This window comes from Pezoporus wallicus, unplaced genomic scaffold (assembly GCF_028554395.1).
Source record: "Pezoporus wallicus isolate ANWC-B61680 ecotype Strahan unplaced genomic scaffold, APGP_CSIRO_Pwel_v1 scaffold_6445, whole genome shotgun sequence".
NCBI lineage: Eukaryota > Metazoa > Chordata > Aves > Psittaciformes > Psittacidae > Pezoporus > Pezoporus wallicus.
In genome coordinates this window covers 1,192,031-1,211,652 of record NW_026641753.1, presented here as the reverse complement: position 1 = coordinate 1,211,652, position 19,622 = coordinate 1,192,031, and the positions used below count along the sequence as shown (strand labels likewise).

The window sequence follows — 19,622 nt, the reverse complement described above, 5'->3', positions numbered from 1 at the left end:
TCTGGAATGTATTTCAGGTTATTAACTTGTATCTTCTGCATGTGGAGAAAGAGGAAAAAAGCTTTGGCACAAGTGCAAGAGGGATTTGTTGGAATGATTGCAGTGTTCTTTGTGGTATCCCAATAATTAAAAAACCCTAAAAATAATTATATGAATCTCATTTTGAAAAGAGATTTATGTTTCAAGCACTTAAATCCCATTGATTCCCAGTGGAACATGATCTCATAAATCACTGAAGCCATTTTTGATATTTTTCCCCATCACCTTTCCTATGCAGGACTCATGATTGGATTCTAGTGCATATGTTCTCACTAGCTTTTAATGCTGATAATTAATCAGGTCCAGTTCAAAACCAAACACATTTATATTAGATTATTATGATCTTCTAGCAAATAATTATTTGAGAAAGCATAACAAATGCAACCATTTATTAAAAGAGCTCTGTTGACAATAGAAACACAGAATAGAAGTGCAGAACTGCTTATTTGAGTACTTGTTGAGCACCTGTCATGAGGTACCTACTCCTGGTAGTGCTTTGTTGGTTTGTAATTTTAATTACTGTAAACTGCTACTGAGATTGAGTGTACTGGGAAAAAAAAGTAATTTACATTAAATATGCCTTTTTCTACAGTGTTTTGAGGCTGTTTTACTCTGCAGTCGTGTACAAGTGTATTTTGGTAGAACTGATATAATTGTTTCCATAGAAGGCCCTCTGAATTTTCGACTTTTAGAGAAGGTGCTTAAATGATCAGACTGATAAATTTCATGCTGATGAAAATTTCAGCTAGCTAATTAGCAAAAAGTATAATTCATTGTTAGAATAATTGTTCAGCATCCTTCAGTGTCAAGTCGTGCAATTTGCAGAACAGTGAAGGAGTTTAAAGGATTAAATTACAGTTCCAGTGCAAGAATTGGCAGAGTGTAACACTTCCTGAAGGAGAAGCTGTGCTTTCGGATGAAAATGATTTCTGATTTATCTGGCCTCCTATGATTCTGCTGTCATTACTCCTAGACCTGGATCAGAACAGAATTCTCTGATCCAAATGCTGAAAATTTGAGAGAATTTGGACAGTGATAAATATTTTGCAGCTGGCTCACTGTGCTTGTCAGTGAGCTCCGCTAGAAAATCTGGCTCCCACAATTAAGTGATTTAGAGACCTAATTGCAAGGCAGAGGGGAATTGTAAGCTCCTGTTTTTGTGGCAACCAAGGTTGGTGGAACATACGGAAATTATAGCTCCAGACTTGGGCTAACAATGAGCTTTGCACAACAAAAAACCCAAAACCAGCGATGAGAGAAGCTTATCCACAAGAACAGAGAATGTCTGAAAATGATGGTCACTGGTGTTAGTGCAGTGGAAGACACAGTGCAACTGCAGAACATAAGCTGCAGAAATGAAAGGGAGTTGGGAGCAACAGCATCACTTGATTTTATGCTGTCTTCACTGCTCTCCTAAGTAATTAGTAATTATTTGTTAGATTAGAAGCCATGGGCTCCAGCTGCGATTAACTCTTGCTTCCTAGAGTTTGTAGTCTTAATACAATAGATGACACGGTGAATGAGCAAGGAAGCTGGAACAAAGTGCTGTCGGTATCTTGAGGTTGTGCAGCGCATTGGTAACTGACTGGTTGGACAGGGGCCACTGCAGCCGGCAGGAGAGAGGAGGGTGCAGCAGAGCCAGGGAGAGTACAGCAGTGTGTTGCCACTGCTGGAGTCGCTGGAGCTCCAGCTCAGTTATTCCAGTTAAACTGTGATTTGGATGGGGAAGAGAGGTAGAAGAAAGGAGAGGAAGAAGGGAGAAGTGTGCTGGTGTTCTCCCGAGTCATGTACTGAGGAGCAAACAATCCTGCGCTGGGCAGAGGTGATGGGAGACCAATGGGTGTGCTTAGCTCCGCTGGTAATTCTGTACTTGGCCACTTGCTAATTCTGTTGATTTTCTTCCTCTGTGCAGTTGTGTAGCACTTCAGGGAGCAGAAGGTGCTGAAGGGTGTGTAGGAGCAGAGCGGCTCCTGCCAGGAGCGCAGATGGCTGGAGAACAAACCACCCTCAGCAGCCATGCTGGGGTTTACATCTTGTAGTTTTGTGGGGTTTTTGGTCCTTTCCTTCTTCTTTCAAACCACAGTTTTACACTGGGAATAGTTTAAACAGAAATAATCTGATCCCTCCCACTCCTTCCTGGGGGTCTGCACGTGCTCTGTTTGGTGTGATGGCGGCAACGCTGCGTGGTGTTTTGACAAAGGTGGGAAGCTCTGTGTTTTCCTTTGATCCAGGAGCAGGCAGCAGCTCTGCCCTGAGCAGTGGCTCATCAGATCCTTTGGGGTTGTCCATGTAGTTGTGGATGTTGTTCCTTGCCAGTGAAGTGCAGAACAGGCATGGATGCACATGTGTTCGGACATGTAACTGTCCTGAATGCGGATATACACACAGTCTTTCTAGTGGAAAAGAGTTGTATGTGTTAATGAAAGCCAAACACAATGTGGTTATTGCCTCAAGGGTGAAAGTTTTTTTCCTGTCCATTGACAGATGTATTTGATGTATTTGTGCAGGTTATTTTCCTATTAGCACTTAGGTAGATGGAGGCAGCAGCATCCTGTAGGTTTCCTGCTAGAGGTGTCAAGTGCACAGCTGCTGTGTACATAAAATAGCTTGGAATAATATATCCCTGATTTGAAATGAAATGTGCTTATGTAAAATGTACAGTTAAATGTTATTCTTGCAGAGTAAACTGTATGTGCACATATGTGCATATGTATATAAAGTTGTGAAGATTTCTTATTTACTTGGTGGTGAATATTTCCATAATGCATTTGTGTTACTAGAGTGAGTAAGTAGGAGGTCTCCTAAGGAGCTGAGATTCCTGATTTTCTGTTTTTTATAGCAGTATTCTGGATTTCCAGCACTCATTTAGCTCACTGGGAAAGGCTTTGCCCTTGGATGTTGTCCTGCAGCAAGCTGCTTATGGGATGTTTTCCCTTTGTGGGTGCCTGCAGGTGGCAGTGTCATGTCCCGATGTGTGCCAGAGAGCTGCGATCGCTATCCGGTGGGATGCCAGGAAAGCAGAGGCTGCAGGAGCCGTAGGACACCCTTAGGTTTATCCTTCCTGCGCTGCAGCTTCCTGTGTGATTGTGAGGCACTGCTAGGACTGGTGTGTGTGTCCCACATCAGGTCCCTGCCACTCATAAGGGTGCACATGAGCTCTCCCCTTCTCCTCGGCTCCCTGGGAAGGTAGCCAGTGGATGCTGGCTTGAGCAGCAGCTGCAGGTACTGGTGTTGAGGGCTGGAGGTGCCCCAGTGGGATGACGACTGTGCCTCTCTCGGCATGACTTTGTGATTACTCAGTGACTCGTGAGAATAGTTGTGTTTCTGGAGGGAGAGTTGAAAGTGGAAAGCGTACTGTTCCTTCAGAGGGGGCAGAGCAGGGGCAGACAGTCCGCATATTGACTCTAGACATGATGTGCCCTGTACAGGATGGGAGGACACAGACCAGGGAAGAAGAGGGGGAGGGAATTTGCCAACAAATACGCAGACAGAAAGACGCTGTGGCTGGGCTTACAGATTAGTTCTGCATTGCGTTCATTCCAGTGCTCTGTGACTTGATCTTAAAAAAAGAAAGCCTCATTGACCTCAGTTGTGGGGTGCGGAGTTCACATCCAGCCCCAGGGCTAGAGCCAGGCACAATGGTGACATTGCTGAACCAGGCCTGGAAAATCTTACCATTCCCTCTGTCTAGAGGAACTATCTGAAAATACTTTGGGGTTGGCTTTGCAGTTGCACCTTGTGTTCAAGGCCAGGTTGGACGGGGCTTTGAGCAACCTGATCACCTAATCTAGTGGAAGGTGTCCCTGCCTATGGCAGGGGGGTTGGAACTGGATGATCTCTAAGGTCCCTTCCAACCCCAACCATCCTGTGGTTCTCTCCTGGTGTTATGGAATTTAACCAGCATATTTTTAGGTTAGAAGAGGAGGTAGAGTCCCAGGAAATTATCTTCTAGGGAACTAGATGTGAGGAGAGTATATATCCTTGCTCTTCCCTCAGCGTGACGTGGAGTCTGTTATTTCTGCTCCCAGACGCTTTGTCACTCTGCCAGAGGTCCTTTGTGAGCTCTAAGAAGTGACAGAGGGGCATGCTGCAGCGGGAATAGCTCAAGTTGCATTGGCAGAGAAAAGAAGTCCAAAATGTCCAAAACACATAAAACATCCCCTGCTTCCTGTCCAGCTTCAGGAGGTTTCCATTTCAGGAAGGAAGTGTGGGTCTGTTCTGTCATAACTGGGGGTGGGAGAGCCCAGAGGCTTATTTAGTGCTACATGCCTCTGCTGCACAGTCGTAGACTGTAAACAGAGCTGATCAAATGATGGTGTGGGAGAGGAATTGTTTAAAATAAACTCTAATAAATTATAAATAATGTATGACTTGCTTCTGTTCAACCAGCTACAGCAAGCCAGCCAGTATTTCCAAGCTTATGCAACACAGCATCCTGTCAGTAATACTCATGTGAGTAACTACACTGATTGTTGAATGTATCTCATCCATGCTGAATTTAATTTTAGTGTACAATAAGAAGACCTAAAGTCCCAGTTGAAGATCAGGTCTGTGTTGCTTTTGGCACTCAGTAGAGGATAGGTCTTACCTAGCTGTATCGGGCATTTTGCAGAACCAAAATTCAGTGGTCTTTCTGCTCTTTAGACTAGAGGGAAGGGGAAGATTCAGGTCCTGCTTTTAACTGCTTTGTTGGTCAGAGGTTGGGAGAATAAAGGAAACCAGCTTACACATGGGCTCTATTGTTCTGTCTGAAGTAGCAGTATGTTTAGTGTGGTTTGCTTCACAAGGATTCAGAAATGGACCATAAAATCTGAAGAAATTAGGATGAGTGAGGGGAGTCAAAAGCTGGTTTGGTGAAGGCAGCTCTGCTGGGTCTTGTTATGCCTCTTCCCTTGGCTGCCCCAGAATGGTGCTGATTGAAGGGCGGTGGAGTTTGGGGCCATGGCAGAAAGGACTGGAGGGAGCATAGCTGGGACTGCATTAGAGTCTGTGCTGAAGTGAGGACACTGCTTCGTTACTGAACTCAGAAATGAATTCTCTTCACAAATTGCATAGGTATTGCTTTCCATTTTGCCAAAGAGCATGAATAGTCTTAAAATTATGCTGTTGGCCAAGGTCTTTTGGATTTAGGAAAAAATGGTTTGTTATTCAGCTGTTATGGAAGGGAGCTACATAGCATTAATCAGAAATTTGACTTTAGTGGAAATTAGACATCAAAATCTTTGTGTCTCAGCCTTATGTCTGCACATTTCCTTCCAGCAGCAATAATGGTGCTTCCCTGTCCTCAGGGTTGTGAGGATAAGTACGTTGTACAGTGGAAGCTATTCAGGTAAGCAGGACTTCTTTGTTGTTGTTTTATCCTAACAAAATCAGTATCTGACAGAATACATTACAACTCACTGAGAATGGGAAAGCCAGCAAATACTTTTTTCATGCCCGTAGATGACTGAACCCTCACTTGGTTTTCTTTATTTAAGAGGTATTTGGGAGGCAGAACAAAGCTCTGCTATTGCCTCCCAGCAAGTGACCAAAACCATTTAAGCTGAAACATATGACTCGGAGGAAGTATTTTGCAAAAACAGATGCACAGAAAGTCAATTTCCTATTCATATTTTGTTGTGGCAATCGGTACTTTAAAGAGATGGCAGACTTAAATTAGCTGGAAAAGTGACATCTTTAATTAGGAAAGCCTCTCTGCCAGCACATTGAACAGTTGCCAGTTTCTCAGCATTTAGGGGCCATTGATTGCCAACAATGGCAGCTAAACTGCTTCTGGGTAGAAACTAATTGAATTTTCTCAAGTTAAAATGGGTATCTGAAGTTAGAGCAAGATGAATTCCTTTGCTTGCTCTCATTTTACTTACCACTGTGATATTCTCAGCAGATCAAGGGCTCTACTGCACATTGGTGAATGGTGCTGCCAGGGACAAAACTGTACAAATCCCTCCAGCCTCAGTTGTCCTGGGACTCTGCTCTTGCCATTCACAATGTAGATAAATGCCTGCCTGCCCCATTGGCCCTCCTATACTATTCTGGCAGTCGTGTTCTGAAGGGACTCTTTTCCTGGGTCAGGTTGCTTTTATTTAGTCTGGTACTGCAGTGATTGGAGCTGGTGGAGCCAACCTGAGGATCTGGGCAGTATCCCATTGCCTGAGCATCCTGGCCAAACCAGCATTACCTACTCATTCAGGATGGGTGAACAGACCGTGGTTGACATGAACAAGTGGTGAAGCTGGGTTACAGATCTGTGGGGGTCTTGCCAGTTAGACTTTCAATGGGACGTAGCTGGCGTTGGTCACAGATCTGCTCTCTTTCCTGTGCAGGCTGAGGGCTGAGCCTATCCCAGGGTGAAGCCTTGTGTCAGATTAGCAAAGATTCAGGGCTGGAAGGACTGCTGCCTTTGCTTAGCTGCAGTGTGTGTTTGGTTTCTGTCCCTTTGGTTATTTCCTCAGGCTCAGTTGCAGCAACACTGGAGTAAGTCTTCAGTTTTAGCAGTTCCTGCACCTGCAAACCCAGGGAGATTTGTCTTCCCTTCAAGCAAGTTCTCCTCCTTCTGCTCTTGGTAACCATCCAGGCTGAAGTCTGGCATAACATCAGTTCTGCTCCCATCCCATACTTCCTCGGTGGCTGTCATGTGGTCTGAGGGAGCAGAACAATTATTATTCCCTGAGCTCTGCTGTAAGTGCTGCTGAAGGTTTTGGCTGAATGAGACCCTGAAGGGAGCGCTGCTGCAGCAGTGTTGGCTTCTTTCTTCTTTTTCATCTCCAAACCCCACCATAAGGGCTTCTTTCTATTTTTTTGCCAGTACTAAATCTGCAGACTTTAGGGTTAGTTGCCCAACTTGTGTGGAACCTACAAATGCTTCGCTGTCTGCCTCAGGTCTGTGCTCTAGAAGAGGAACTCAGAGACATAATTGTGTATTTCCCAGAGGACAACTCAGTTTCTTATTTCCCTCTTCCATCCTGATTTATCTCCGTTAGCCCTCCTTTATGTTAGCAAGGGTTTTGGAGTATGGTCTCTGCTTGCTTCCTTTGTTGTTTAAAATATAACTCTAGCTCAGGTTAAAATAGGAGGCTGGTCTCAGGGGAAGGAGCTTGCTGGAAGGTGATCCTGTTCTGATTGTGCACATATAATAGCTGTATTAAAGCTATTCAGTTTTGGTAGAGTCTCTTAATGCTTTAAGGAAACGATTGGGTTTTTGGTCTGTCTCCCATTTAGAATCAAGGCAAAACTTAAGCTTTGGTTTTGATCAAAATGGAAGGGGTCTTGTTTGTTTGGTCGTTCCCCCCCCCCCCGGCCTTTCCCTGCAGGTATTTCAGGGACTTTTTTTCCTTGTTGAAACATTCAGGAAAATTTTGGGGTCAGGGCAGCTCTTGCTGTGTAGGCTTTCCTCCCTGGCAGAAGACAAGCAGCAGGAGAAAGGACAGGCTGCTGAGCGGCAGCTTTATTCTCAAGAAAGGCAACTTTGTGCAGCATCGGCGGAGTCTGTGGTGGGCGATGGCTTCCAGCTGCTGTCTGCTTTAGAAATGTGTGTTTAAAAGTCTGGTCTAGAGGTGTGGAGTTCTCCTTCAGGCTAGCCCTATCTTACGTCTCTCGCTTGTTCAGTGTTTTTCATCATGAATTACCTACTTTTGCAGTCTGTAAGGGTCATCTTATTAAAAGAGAAAAAAACTCCAACCAATCAAAACCCAAGGAGAAATGTTCAGCTGGGTGAAAACTTGAAACGGATTTGAAGATTAAGCAGGCGAAAGATTGCAGTTAAATCTTTTGCTGGAAAAACATTCTCTTTTGAGCAGCTGAGGGTACATTATTCAGCTTTCACCCCTTACCCTCTGGTGTTAGTCCAGGGCAGAAATATTTTGCTGATGATATGAATATTCTGCTTTCAGGTGCTTTACAAGCAATTTATTCCTGCTACAGGTACAGTGAAAGGAAAAAAGATCCTCACACCTTTTACAGGTCCACTGTCAGGGAGCTACTCTCGCCTCTCTTTCTAGTGTGAGATTGGAAAGCTGGGGAGACATCTGAAAGGATATTACCTCTGGAGATATTAAAGGAGATTTGCTCATTACTGTGTAAAATTGTAGCAAACATACTGCATGTATTTGGAAGAAAAGGTTAAAAGGAGAGAAGGCAAAGATGTGGTGAAGATAGGTTGTTCACTTATGTGCTCTGGGAATAATCTGCATGGAAAGCAAAATGGGCAAATTGCTGAGGAGTGTGTGAGGGTTTTAAATGAAGGCTGTGAGAAGTCTACTCAGCTGTTACCAGGGAATGGCAGGAACAGATGAGTGCCTTGAGGAAATTGACGTTTCCTGCATTTCTGTCAGCCCAGGCACCAGGAGGTGGAAGGCTGTAAGAGGCTGATGCCACGTGTCCTGCAGTTGCACTGAGGATGGAGTAGAGGATGGACAAAGAAGTGGCTGCTGGTGCGGGGGTTGGACTTAGTTGATGTTGAAGTGAGAGAAATTAATACTAGGAAAAACATTGTGAGGAAGAAATCCTGGGGAATGTGTTAAGTGTTTGCTCAGGGGAGTAGAGAGGTCCTGGAGCAGAGGATGGTGAGACTCAAAAAACCCCTACAATAAACAAAGAGGTTTGTTCAAAGAAGCTGTAAAACCAGCCATAGTACCAAAAAGCCTGTGGTGCTGCAGGTAAAGCCTTCCTCTTCCCTTCATGGGCAGGTGTGGCTGTTTGCACTGCCTGGTTGTTGGGTCTTCTGCTTCTGTGAATTCGCTTGGGATGTGCAGCATACGCACCCACAGATTCATACACACATTCAGATTTCCACAAATGAACAAAGTGTTTAGTCAAAAGCAGAGGCCTTGGAAATGACACAGAGCATGGAAGAAGTGGTAATAAGGGGTGGATTTGATAAACATTTTGCTGTGCTGTGAATCTTCTGAAGTTTGTTGTGTAGTGCCAGTGAGATGGGGAAAAAGCCAACAAATGAACCTAAATACTGAGTGAAATATAGGCAGGGGTTTTAATGTCAGGAAACTGAGAACCCACTTGGGTGTTTGTCGCCAAACATCTGTTGAAGCTGGCTGGTTATAGAAAGAGAGCTCTTACTACTGCTGGCAGTCAAAGCTGGTTTTCCACAATGATGTTAAAGATTTACCCAATTCTTTTGCCTGTTGAGTTTTGCTATTTGAAGATGTAGGATGGGCACAGGGTTTTAAGAAGCTTGCTCAGACTTGAGGTAGGTAGTGCAGATGTCACTTGTATGGACAGCGCTAGTCCTGTAGAACCCCTGCATCTGTCTCTGGAAGTAATGTTCTCTCCAGTGTGTCTCTACTCATGTCCATCTCTGCTTGCTGCAGGAGAAGCAGATGAGCTTTGGCATTACTTTAAGCCTCCCTGTAGCTTGGGAGCAGTCTCTTTGCTGTGGACACAAAGTTGTTTGGACTGTTAAGGTTTTCCTCCTGCCCTGCACATCTTGTGCATGACCTGAGAGATGAGGAGTACTGCAAAATTATCTACAGTGGTGCAGGTTTCCATTATTCTGGCCAACTTGATGCTTCAGTCAGGAGCACAGGCTTGTGAATGTACGCTTTTCCTCCTGAGATCTGCTACTAAGTGTAAAACTTTGAGAGAAGGTTTGCCTCTAAGATGTGCAAGAATGTGATCCTGATTCAGAATTAGCTGTAGATGCTTTCAGTCTTACTATCTTTTTCCTTGGAAAACTGACAAGTTGTACTGCAAATGTGCTTGTATACTTCTTTAAACTTAGGTTATTTTTCTCCTCCAGATGCTATTCCTAAAGTAAAAATGCATTTACCTCATCAAGGGAAGCTTAGCAGTAGATAGTGAAATAACTTTCAGTCAAGAATAGGTTTTAATAAAGTCCCAAGATCCCCCATTCTCTACTTTATTATTTTTTTATAAACTCATCAATTCTGGGCTACCAATTGCATTGACTGTCCTTTAAAAATAATTAATACTGGAATCCCATAAGTACTTTCAAGACAAATAAGTTTAAAAGTTAAATCACAGTAACAGTAAAGAGGTAGAAATTGGTGTTTTCTGTACTTGTCATACATAACTACAGGCCCATATAGTTAATCAAACATTTCTAGGCAGATCTGGATCGATTTAGAGATTACAGCTGAAGCAGGGGTTGAATTGCAGCTGGATCTTGTTGAAGTTGTACAAGCTCTCTTGACATTTTTGATATTCCAGCTTCCTCTTGCTCTTTTCCTCTTCCCTATGAAATCTGGTGTTCTCTGCAGGTTTTGGAGACTTTTTTCTAATCTTGATTGCTTTTTTCTTTTTTTTTTTTTTTAATTCTGTTTTGTTCCTTAAATAGAGATTGAGAAAATGTGAGGGCAGTAATTGACAACCAAATTATGTTGGAGTGAAGCAAGTTGACTTTGAACTGGATCAGGCGGTTTTCTGACTAAGTACAGTTCAAAAGGAAAGAGTAACAAATGTTGTATATTTAAGCTTATGGGGTAATACTGGACATGGCCTGGTTGTTACAGTGAAGTGCTCTTTAGAAACCAGTGTCTAATAAAGACACAGTCTTTCCATCAGCATTTGGAGCAGGAGTGTATTTTTACTTGAATCTTGCATGTGCCTGCTTGCCAGGCTTGGTCTGTGCTGTAGCGTGGTCACACAGGGCATGGGCTGAATGCCTTTCCAATGCAGATAAATGTACCACTAGCAGGTGTTTGGTCTGTGTGACCAGATTAGTGCTGATCTCAACGAGAGTGGTCAGAATGCAGAAAATGTGGGGTTTGGCCTCAGCACCCACTGCTTCACTCCCCAGACGTGCCATGCTTACCAAGCTGTACTGCTTGGTAATGAAGATCAAGCTGCAGTTGGGTAATTTGTTCATCAGAGTCATGGACTTTGCTTTATCACTGTGATAAATAGAGAACCAGTGTTTCAGTGTCTTCTGGAAATCCCATCCCAGATGTAGAGTGCTGTGCTGAGAAAAGTCTTTTAATCACTTGCAACATCCAACATGTTTTGATGAGTCTCTATATTAAAAGCAGCTGTTCTGAATGCCTAAGAAGGTCCCTTGTACAAAAGATGTGTGCTGTAAATGTTTAACATTTCAATTACTTGTGGAGTTAATTTGACCTTCTCTGAAACTTTGGTATGTCTTGCTCTAAGAGAGTCTTGTATTTACACTGCCATCTAGAAATGTGTACATTAGAGATTCATTTATAGATCAGCGAGACTGGATTTCTGTATTCTGCAAAACTGATCAAAGCTCACTTTAATAATGTGATTTGTCTTAAATTTTCAACTAAGTCTAAACCTTTAGATTTTTCAGTCTGCCTTCTAGTCATTATAGACAGATTTCTGTATGAATAATGCATAGTTTTGCTTTAAAAACCAGTCTACACAAAACCACTTCATTTTCACTTTTTATTGATTCCAACCTTGGTGGCTTGCATACATCAGAAATTTCACAAGTTAAAAATGTGCTTGTCCCTACAAATAAGATGTTGATCAAAAAAGGTTAATTTGACTCTGAAATTTTTAATTCTCTCCTCCTTTTTGCTTGTATCTAGCTAGGAAAAGCAATTTCCATTTGGAAACCTCAAGTTTTGGAAGATTAGGGATTCCCTTTCTCTGCCATTCTGTGAACTTATAATTTTAAAAAAGAAAACACACCTCAGCTTACATGAGGAAGAGATCGTTGGCGACAGCCACTTCAGACCAGGTTTTCCCACTCCCCTGAAGGTGACTGACAAAATCCACACAGGAGTTTTGCTGGAGAGGTTGCACATTTGGGTGCAAGTGTCCTTTCAGAGTCCTCAGTAGGAGGTGAAGGAGAATTCCTGTTGTTCTTTTAGGAAAGGTGATTTCTGTAAAATGTCTGTCCTTCAGCATGGAGTTTGAAGATCTCACACAGAGTACGTGGCAAAACCTGCTTGTGCAGCAGCAGCCCCCTCCGTGGGGAGGCAGGAGCTGGTACCCTGGGGCTCCCTCAGAGCCGTACAGTTGCTGCTCTGAGTAGATGCTAATGTTTCTTTGCTGCTGCTAACAGACTTTACCCATGCTGGCACATACACTTGGAGTACTTTTTTTATCACATCTGAATTATTTGCTGTCTCAGAGGATTTATTATACAACACCCGTTTTGTTTGGTTTTGTTTTTTCCTAAACCTGGCTAGATTCTTCCCTTTGTTGTTAGTGCTCCATTTCTTACTGTTGTAATGGGAAGGGCAGAAGCCTGTAGGGAAACACACACTGCCACGCCACTTTTCTGCGCTGCCAAACCTCTTGAGGCCAAGTGCCTCCAAAGCAAGGGCTGTCAATATTAAGCTGTTAGCTGACTGACAGAAGTAGTGTACTGACCACTTGTTAGATGCTTGGTTAGCTTGAAATGCCAGGTGGATTTTATCGTTGTCTTTGACTCCCCTGACTCAAACAATGTGCATCAGGGCCGTGGTTCTCCTAAGGTAGCTTTAATTAGTATACAGATTCTTTTATTAACATCAGGAGACCGTGCGTCTTCAAGGAAAGCTCAGGCAGTGTGAGAGAAGCACACCGGAGAGGGGCAATGATGTGGTACACCAGTGCTGAAGGAAAGATGAGCTTTTCCATCTCAGTCTGGGGCTAGGCCATTACAATTACTTATCAGCATGCTTGCAAGTGGCAGTTGTAAGATAAAGCTTATTTTCTGTGTGTCAGGTTTCCTTATAGAAGTGCTGGCTGGTGCGGCACTGCTTGCATGTTGCTTGCTGGCCCATGCAGCTCCCTGTCTATGAGCTGGTGTGTGTTATGTGGGCAAGGAGCCAGGAATCGGCTTCCCTGTGGCCACCCAGTGCATTCCCTTTTCTGTTACTTCGTCTCTCATTCTGCTTGACACCTGTGTGAGCTGGCACTTAAATATGCTCCATCCAGCCTGGGGCACATGTGCCACTGATGAAGCTGGCGATTCAAACAAAAATAGAGATGGTTCCTGACCTTCCCATGGCAGTTTCAGCCTTTCTTCCGTTGTTTCCTTAGCAGGTCAGTGGGTTCTTTGGATACCAGTGTTTGAGCTGGCTCAGTAGCTGGCTCTGTGCTGAAGTGATGGGACAGGCGACCTCATGTCCCAGCAGATTATGTCTGCTTCGAAATCCTCTCAGCCACCACAGCCGTGGGGCCTTATCTCCTGCCGTGTCTGCGCTGAGCTGCCTGCCTGGGCACAGCCTGCTAATGTGTCCTAGCAGTGCAGGTTTTCCCTGCTTCAGAGTTTTATATCCTTCCTACGAAACAGAAATAGCAGCAGGGATGTATATATTCAAAGCACTGAGGGAAGGGTTCTTTAACAGTCAGTCTGGCTGTGCAACATTTACCTTTTTGTGCCTGTCAGGAATTTCATTGCTAAGATGAGGCTTGCAAACTGGTCTTCTCCAGATCACTTCTTCAGCAGGAGCAAAAGTTGTTAAGGATGCCAGATAATAACTGACTGCCGTCATTTTATGCAACATCTCAGGTATTTGGGACACTTCTGTGGCTTCTTTGTCATTGTTCTTTATCACATGTTCTTTGGTCTTGTGAGGCTGATGAAAGAATCACTTAAGCGTCTGATTACATATACCCTTTTTTAGGATAACATTTGCCTGATAAGCTGTTGTTTATATTCAGTCTCGCTTAAGGATTTCTTTTTTTTTTTTTTTCCCCTGATCTGGACTTTAAGAGCTGGATGTAACCATGCACAGACTTGAAAAGAGAAAGATGTCTTATCTCAGTAACTGGATTCATTGTTTATACTGGCAAGGTTGAAAACATGAAAATGCAGGGCTGGATTTAACACTTGCTGTCCGAAGTGGGAAAGCATCCATTGCTGCGGTGGGCTCAGTCTAACGCAAACACTGGACTTGAGGCTTCCTGATGGGCCCTCCTGCCTGTCCCCACCACTGGCTGACCGGGGGAGGCAGATGAGCTCCCAGGACTGGCTGTATGCTGGAGAAGAGCCAGAGCTGGAGCACCTGGGGGGTTTGTCCCTGTTGAAGATGCTGCTGTCATGAAGCATGACAGATTTGGTGAGGCATGGAAAAGGCTGTGGTTTGGAAATGCTCTGTGGTGAAATCCCATGAAGGAGGCTGCCTGACTTTGTGTTTAATTGAGTGCGTTGGTGATGAGCATGACGACAGTAAAAATAGGTGCCAGGACAGAATGCCAAGGAGGATTTTTTCTGTATTAACATATGGGAGATTGCTGTGCTGTTCTTGTTTTGCTTTTTTGTTCTGGTTCCAGTATTAATCTGCATTGTCTCGGTACTTGAGAATTAAGTGCCTTTGAGATGTGATGAATAGCTGCCAGATGTTTCATTCTCTTTCTGCTCTTTTAGAGACTACCTGAATATGCACCATGCTACTTGTTTTCTTAAAGTGTCGTTATAGTAGGATTTATGGTGGTTTTTCCTTATGTCCAAGCATTGGAGAGGACTCCTAAATTGGAAAAGACCTTTTAAAAATGCATGTGGCAAAAGAGGTAATTAAAAACAATGATTAAAGCTTAAGACGTAGGATTGATATAGTCCTTCTGAAAACTTAATCCTTTCCATTAAGCGCTAGCAAGTTTGCTTTACATAGAGAAGGGAAACACCACTAACATTTTATTAGCACCTTTGTTAACCTGGCCTTTTCAATCTAACAGCAGAGAGTTTGGGGGAGGGTGTCACAGCTTGTTTTGCACTCTTTCGACATGCCCAGATTAATGACAAAGCCCCATGTAATGGGCAGCGTGAAAATGAGATTTTGTCGGTGCTTGAAAACCCTATGCTAAGATTTAGAAATGAAAATTCTCTTTTCTTGAGCTCAGTGACCTGAGCTCCTCCTGTGAGTGACCAGGGGGAGGGTGGCACAAATAAAAAGGGAAGTGGGGAAAGAGGAAAGAATTTTCATCTGAGATTGTGATTCATCATCCCTGGAATGCCACGAGACTTTTTTTAAGCATCCGCTATTTGTTACTTGGCAGAAAGAGGCTGATAGCTTGAGACTTGAATTGTCATTTTATGCACAACACACTGACAGATCAGTGCAAAAACAAACCTACCAGAAATTACATTTTAAAAATGTATAAAGGCACTGAATTAACTAAGAGAGCTTGCAGACAGTATTCCTGATTATCTGATAAAAGACAGGGGAGGTGGAGCTGCTGGAATTGTGCCTCTTGTATTTGCACTGATTTTATGTACCTGGTGCTTTTGCTTTCTAGTTGGGCTTTCATTAAAGGGAGTGGGCTTTTCCTAACCTCAGGTAGAGAGGGGTAGCTCTTTGGAGGCAGAACTTCCCCAAGTACACAGGGAACTGCTTGAAAGCAGAGAGCAATCTCCCTTATTGAGCAAGGTGTCGTGTCAGTAATTTGCCATCAGTATGTATCTAATTTGAGTATGAACTTGCTTTTGGGCTTTTCTAGTCTGTGTCCCCTCACAGTTAAAGGTTTTTGCTTGCATAGATGTTAGCTTTGAAGTTTGGGCTCTAAGAAGCTGTTTCTGAAGTGACCCTTTCCTAACAGGAATCAGCCAAAGTATATTAGCACAGAGGGGAGAAAGGTTTCATCAAGACCTTGTTCTCAAAGCAGACATTGCCGTGTGTGCCATGATAAAGAAGAGTTTCACTCACCCATTTCTTTGCCCAGCACTTGTGTGAAAGCGTTCAAATGTTAATTTTAATTTCTGTAGCCTACCTATGCGTTTTATTTTTGCCCACTGTTAACATGGAGCAATACTTTGTGCTGTATCTCTCTGTGAAGTATTAGAAGCTCTTTTTTCATGCCTATACTTATTAGTGCAGTTGTTTGCTCTATAATTCTTTTCTTACTTGTTCTGAATGACTTTTGCAGTGGTCTGATCAAACACTTGGGAGTTGAACACTCCTATGCAAGTACTCAATCCACCAAGTCTCATACGGGAGCTGTGCTCAATAATCGGGAGTTATTTCTGCTCTTCTACAGTTGATAGGACCTGTTACTGGTTTTCTTGGAGTGGCACTCAAAGGCTTCGGTTAGAGATCAGGTCCTTCCTGCACTTAGTGACATCTAGACATACTGAAATCGAGGGTTCCTGTTCCACAGACTTCAGTGCTAAGTTACACTTCTATCGTGAAAAAGAAATGTTGAGAAAACTAGTACTGAATACCCATTTCTTAAGAGCCAGGGGAAAGTTGTTGGTCATTCCAACTACTGCTGGATAATTCATTGCCTTGAAATTGAGGGGGAAGAGCTTACCTGGCCCTGTTGTCAAGGGTGCACCAGAGTGTTAAAAAAGTGATGCTTTGAAGTCCAGCTGTGGGTACATTGCCTTGACATGTTGACCCTGACTGTTGCAGATCCCGTGGTAACCCTTGGAATATATATGCATGTATATGAAAGGACTGAGCAGAGCGTTTAAATTTCAAGAAGAGAAATCACTATATCACTGCTTGCTTTCTGACCTTGAAAGGTCTTGAATTATTGAAGAGTCTCTTAAAAGTGCAACCTAGTTTCCAAGCTCTGTAACTTTTAAATGGCATAACCATTGTGAAATTTAGTTCTGGAATCGTTTAGACAATTTTTTCTGCATGGCTTTAATTACAAAATTGGGATGTTTCTCTTGCTTCAGAGTGTTTTATCATCTTAATTAAAATAATAATTTTATGTAAGCTGCAGTGCTGTGAATTCAGCATAACAAAAGCTTGAACAACTCATATTACTTTTGCAGAAGTATCTTGAGTAGCTGGAATTCTGGGGAGCTTCCGATAGCTGAACAAGCACCTGATTTAATTAGTATATACTTGAGTTATATAGGGATTTAGGTAGTTTTTAAATACCACTGAGGTATAAAAGTATAGTTTATACTGCCAGTGAGCAGAAAGCAGACTCTGCTGTGCTGGAGATGGACCAAGCTTTGAGCTGCTTAACAAAACCACCTCCATTTGGGCAGGGTGGATTGTGAATGAGAAAGTTTTGAAGTAATGATATAAAGATGAAATACATCTGTCCTTTTCCTTGGGTTAGAAGTTTTCATACAAGAAAAATCGGCCATGTTTTTGTATGATGTAGGTAGTGATGATATGCAGGCTTTGCCCCTGACTTGCTTTGACACAGTGAGGCAGAGTCAAGACTAAAGCTGCTTACAGCTTATTATTTTTATATCTCACTTACTGATATTGAAGAAGTGACATGTGTCCCTGTTTCCTAGGCCTACGTTATTTTATGTTCTGCATAAGTGAGCTTTGTGTACTGCAGGAGAAACTGGCAATGGAAAACTCATCTGATCCTCCCTCCTCACAGGTGCAAACTTTTGCCCATGTTTCAGCTGGTACCAGAAATGGGCTCTGCTGCAGGAGCACTTGCAGATTGTGGTCAAAGCTGAATCCTTGGCTGTGGCACAGCTTCAGGTCTTGCAAATCACTTTGAGCTCCATCTAACAGCGAGGCCTTTGAGTTCTGGGTTATTGTCAATGTTTACAGCACTGTGAGTAGAGCCGATGGGTGACTTGTGCTTCGTATGTGCTGTAACAACAGAGATGGTATTTTCTCACTTCTCTAAATTGCTACAAGGAGCAAACTTCCTCCTGGCTCTGGGGAGGGAGCTTGTAGTGAAAGATAAAGTCCCCCCCTGCATTTAACACCAACCTCTTGCTGCTTGGCAGGCTTATATAAAGAAAGCAGACATGGGAAGTTACAAGTGCGTGCTGAGAGGAGGAGCAGGGCAGGTTTTTGCACTATAGATGTGGGCCAGGGTCTGTCTCTCACTGCATATGTACTGTGGTTCCACTGGAATAAGAGTGCGGTGCAGCATTTTGACGGCTGTTGTCAGCTGTGTGCTAATACAGATGCACTTACTGCCCTGTAGTTTGTGTCCATACAGAGCTAATTCAGCAAGGGTTGGGGGAGATGCGAGGGCTAGAGAGGAGCAATTAATTTTGTCTCTTCAGGAAAGCAGTGTCCCGTGGACTCTGGTATGATCACATCCAGTTTTTCTGCTCGTGCATTTATCACAGTTCAAGCCCTGGTACCTCTACCTGTAAATGTAATTACCTTAAAAGAAGCAGTCTCCCATCCCAGCCTCCTGCACTGTGCTGGGGTTACGCAAATGTGTTGCAGGAATCTGTCCTCTGTTACTCAGATACGGAAATGCTGCAAAGAAGCATGGCGTGTCCCTTTTGCTTCATCATAATAAAATAGAGACACTTTTCAAAGTTAATTTCAGAATATGCTTTGTTGTCAGAAGTAATTTGGTGGCCTCCAAGGGCTGAATCACATACACTTTTAAATGTTTGTGATGGGATTTTTGTAATGTGTTAAAACCTCCTTGCAAAGCAACAGACAGCTTCCGGACCGCTCTCTTGCTCTATCTGAATCTATAGACTAAAAATGGTGTGGGTTTTAATTAGGAGATAAAGCTGTTCAGAGACCAAAAAAAAATAAAATAATAAAATTGCAAAGAGAACTTCTTGTAATACGCACGTGCAATTCCTCTTAAACGTGCTTGTGAGCAGGAGCTTCAGCTGCAGCTCTGTCTGTGGAGCCCAAGCTTGGTGGAGCGGTGGAGATTCAGCGCTGAGAGTTTGGGTTAGGGATGGCTGGAGGCGCAGGATGCTTCCACTGAAGGATCCCCCTGCATCTCTGCTAATGCTGGGATCCAGGACTGGCTGTCTCTTGTTAGCAGAGAGGTGGCTGGGGAAGGCAACTGTAACACTGCAGTCTGTAAAGAAAATACTGTGCCAAGGCCCACGGCACCAGTGAGTCCTCCTGGTGAGGAAGCGCTGTGTCCTTAGCACTGCAGCAGCCAAAGGGCTGGAGGGTGTCCGAGCAGTGGGACGTGAAAGGAAATGCTATGAGGCTCTGGACCCGTCCCTCAGAACACTTGCACACTGAGGGTAAATAGTAACAGTTGGTTTCTTCTCTGCGAGGGGAATTAAGCATAATAATCTGTTAGCCTAGGCTGCTACCTGCCAGAGTTAGACAGACTCAAGACTGGGATAAAAAAAGATTGTCATCTGATTTCCCATCTGGATGAGACTGCTCAGTTCTCCTGCAGACTCTGTCTCTGGGGACGGAAGAGGAGCAACTGCTGCTGCACTCCCCACCTCACAGGTAGAGGTGTGACCACCAGCAAAGGACCTGCGGGAATACAGGTGTCCCTCTGTCATTCCCCCAGCTTGCTGCTCACAGAACTGAAGTGATTTCAGATGCTGGACAAGTTTATATAAAATGTTTTCATCCTGCTTGTCATCAGTTTAAAAACATATTAACAAAGAACTATATTAGCAAAGAAATGAAGCACCAGTTGTAAAGTATCCAGCATACTAATGCTAAAATGATATGACTAGCATCTCATAAAAAGAGAATTTCTATTTCATATCTAGAAATTAAACTGTAGGTAATTATGATGAGACCATTTATCCTTTGTCTGGTCTAGCTGTCCCTACCTGTTCAGTAAAGCTTCCCTGAACAAATCAGTTTTATAGCAAAACCACAAATAGTAATTAGCATAGAAGCAGTATTTATTCTAATTGTCCTCCAGTGGCTAGACTACAGCAAGAGTTAAACCTCATTTGCATCCTTCTGCCAACAGCTGTGGATGTACAGAGAGCTGTGGTATCCCAGACAGTAAGGGTATCGTGTAGGGTGTGTGATGTGTCAGCT

General features: G+C 43.4%; 1 protein-coding gene across 8 annotated transcripts in view; it reads left to right on the top strand.

The window, feature by feature from the left end:
• Positions 1-19,622, top strand: part of IL1RAPL2 (interleukin 1 receptor accessory protein like 2) — a 372,128-nt gene that overhangs the window by 71,084 nt on the left and 281,422 nt on the right. The window lies entirely within an intron of this gene.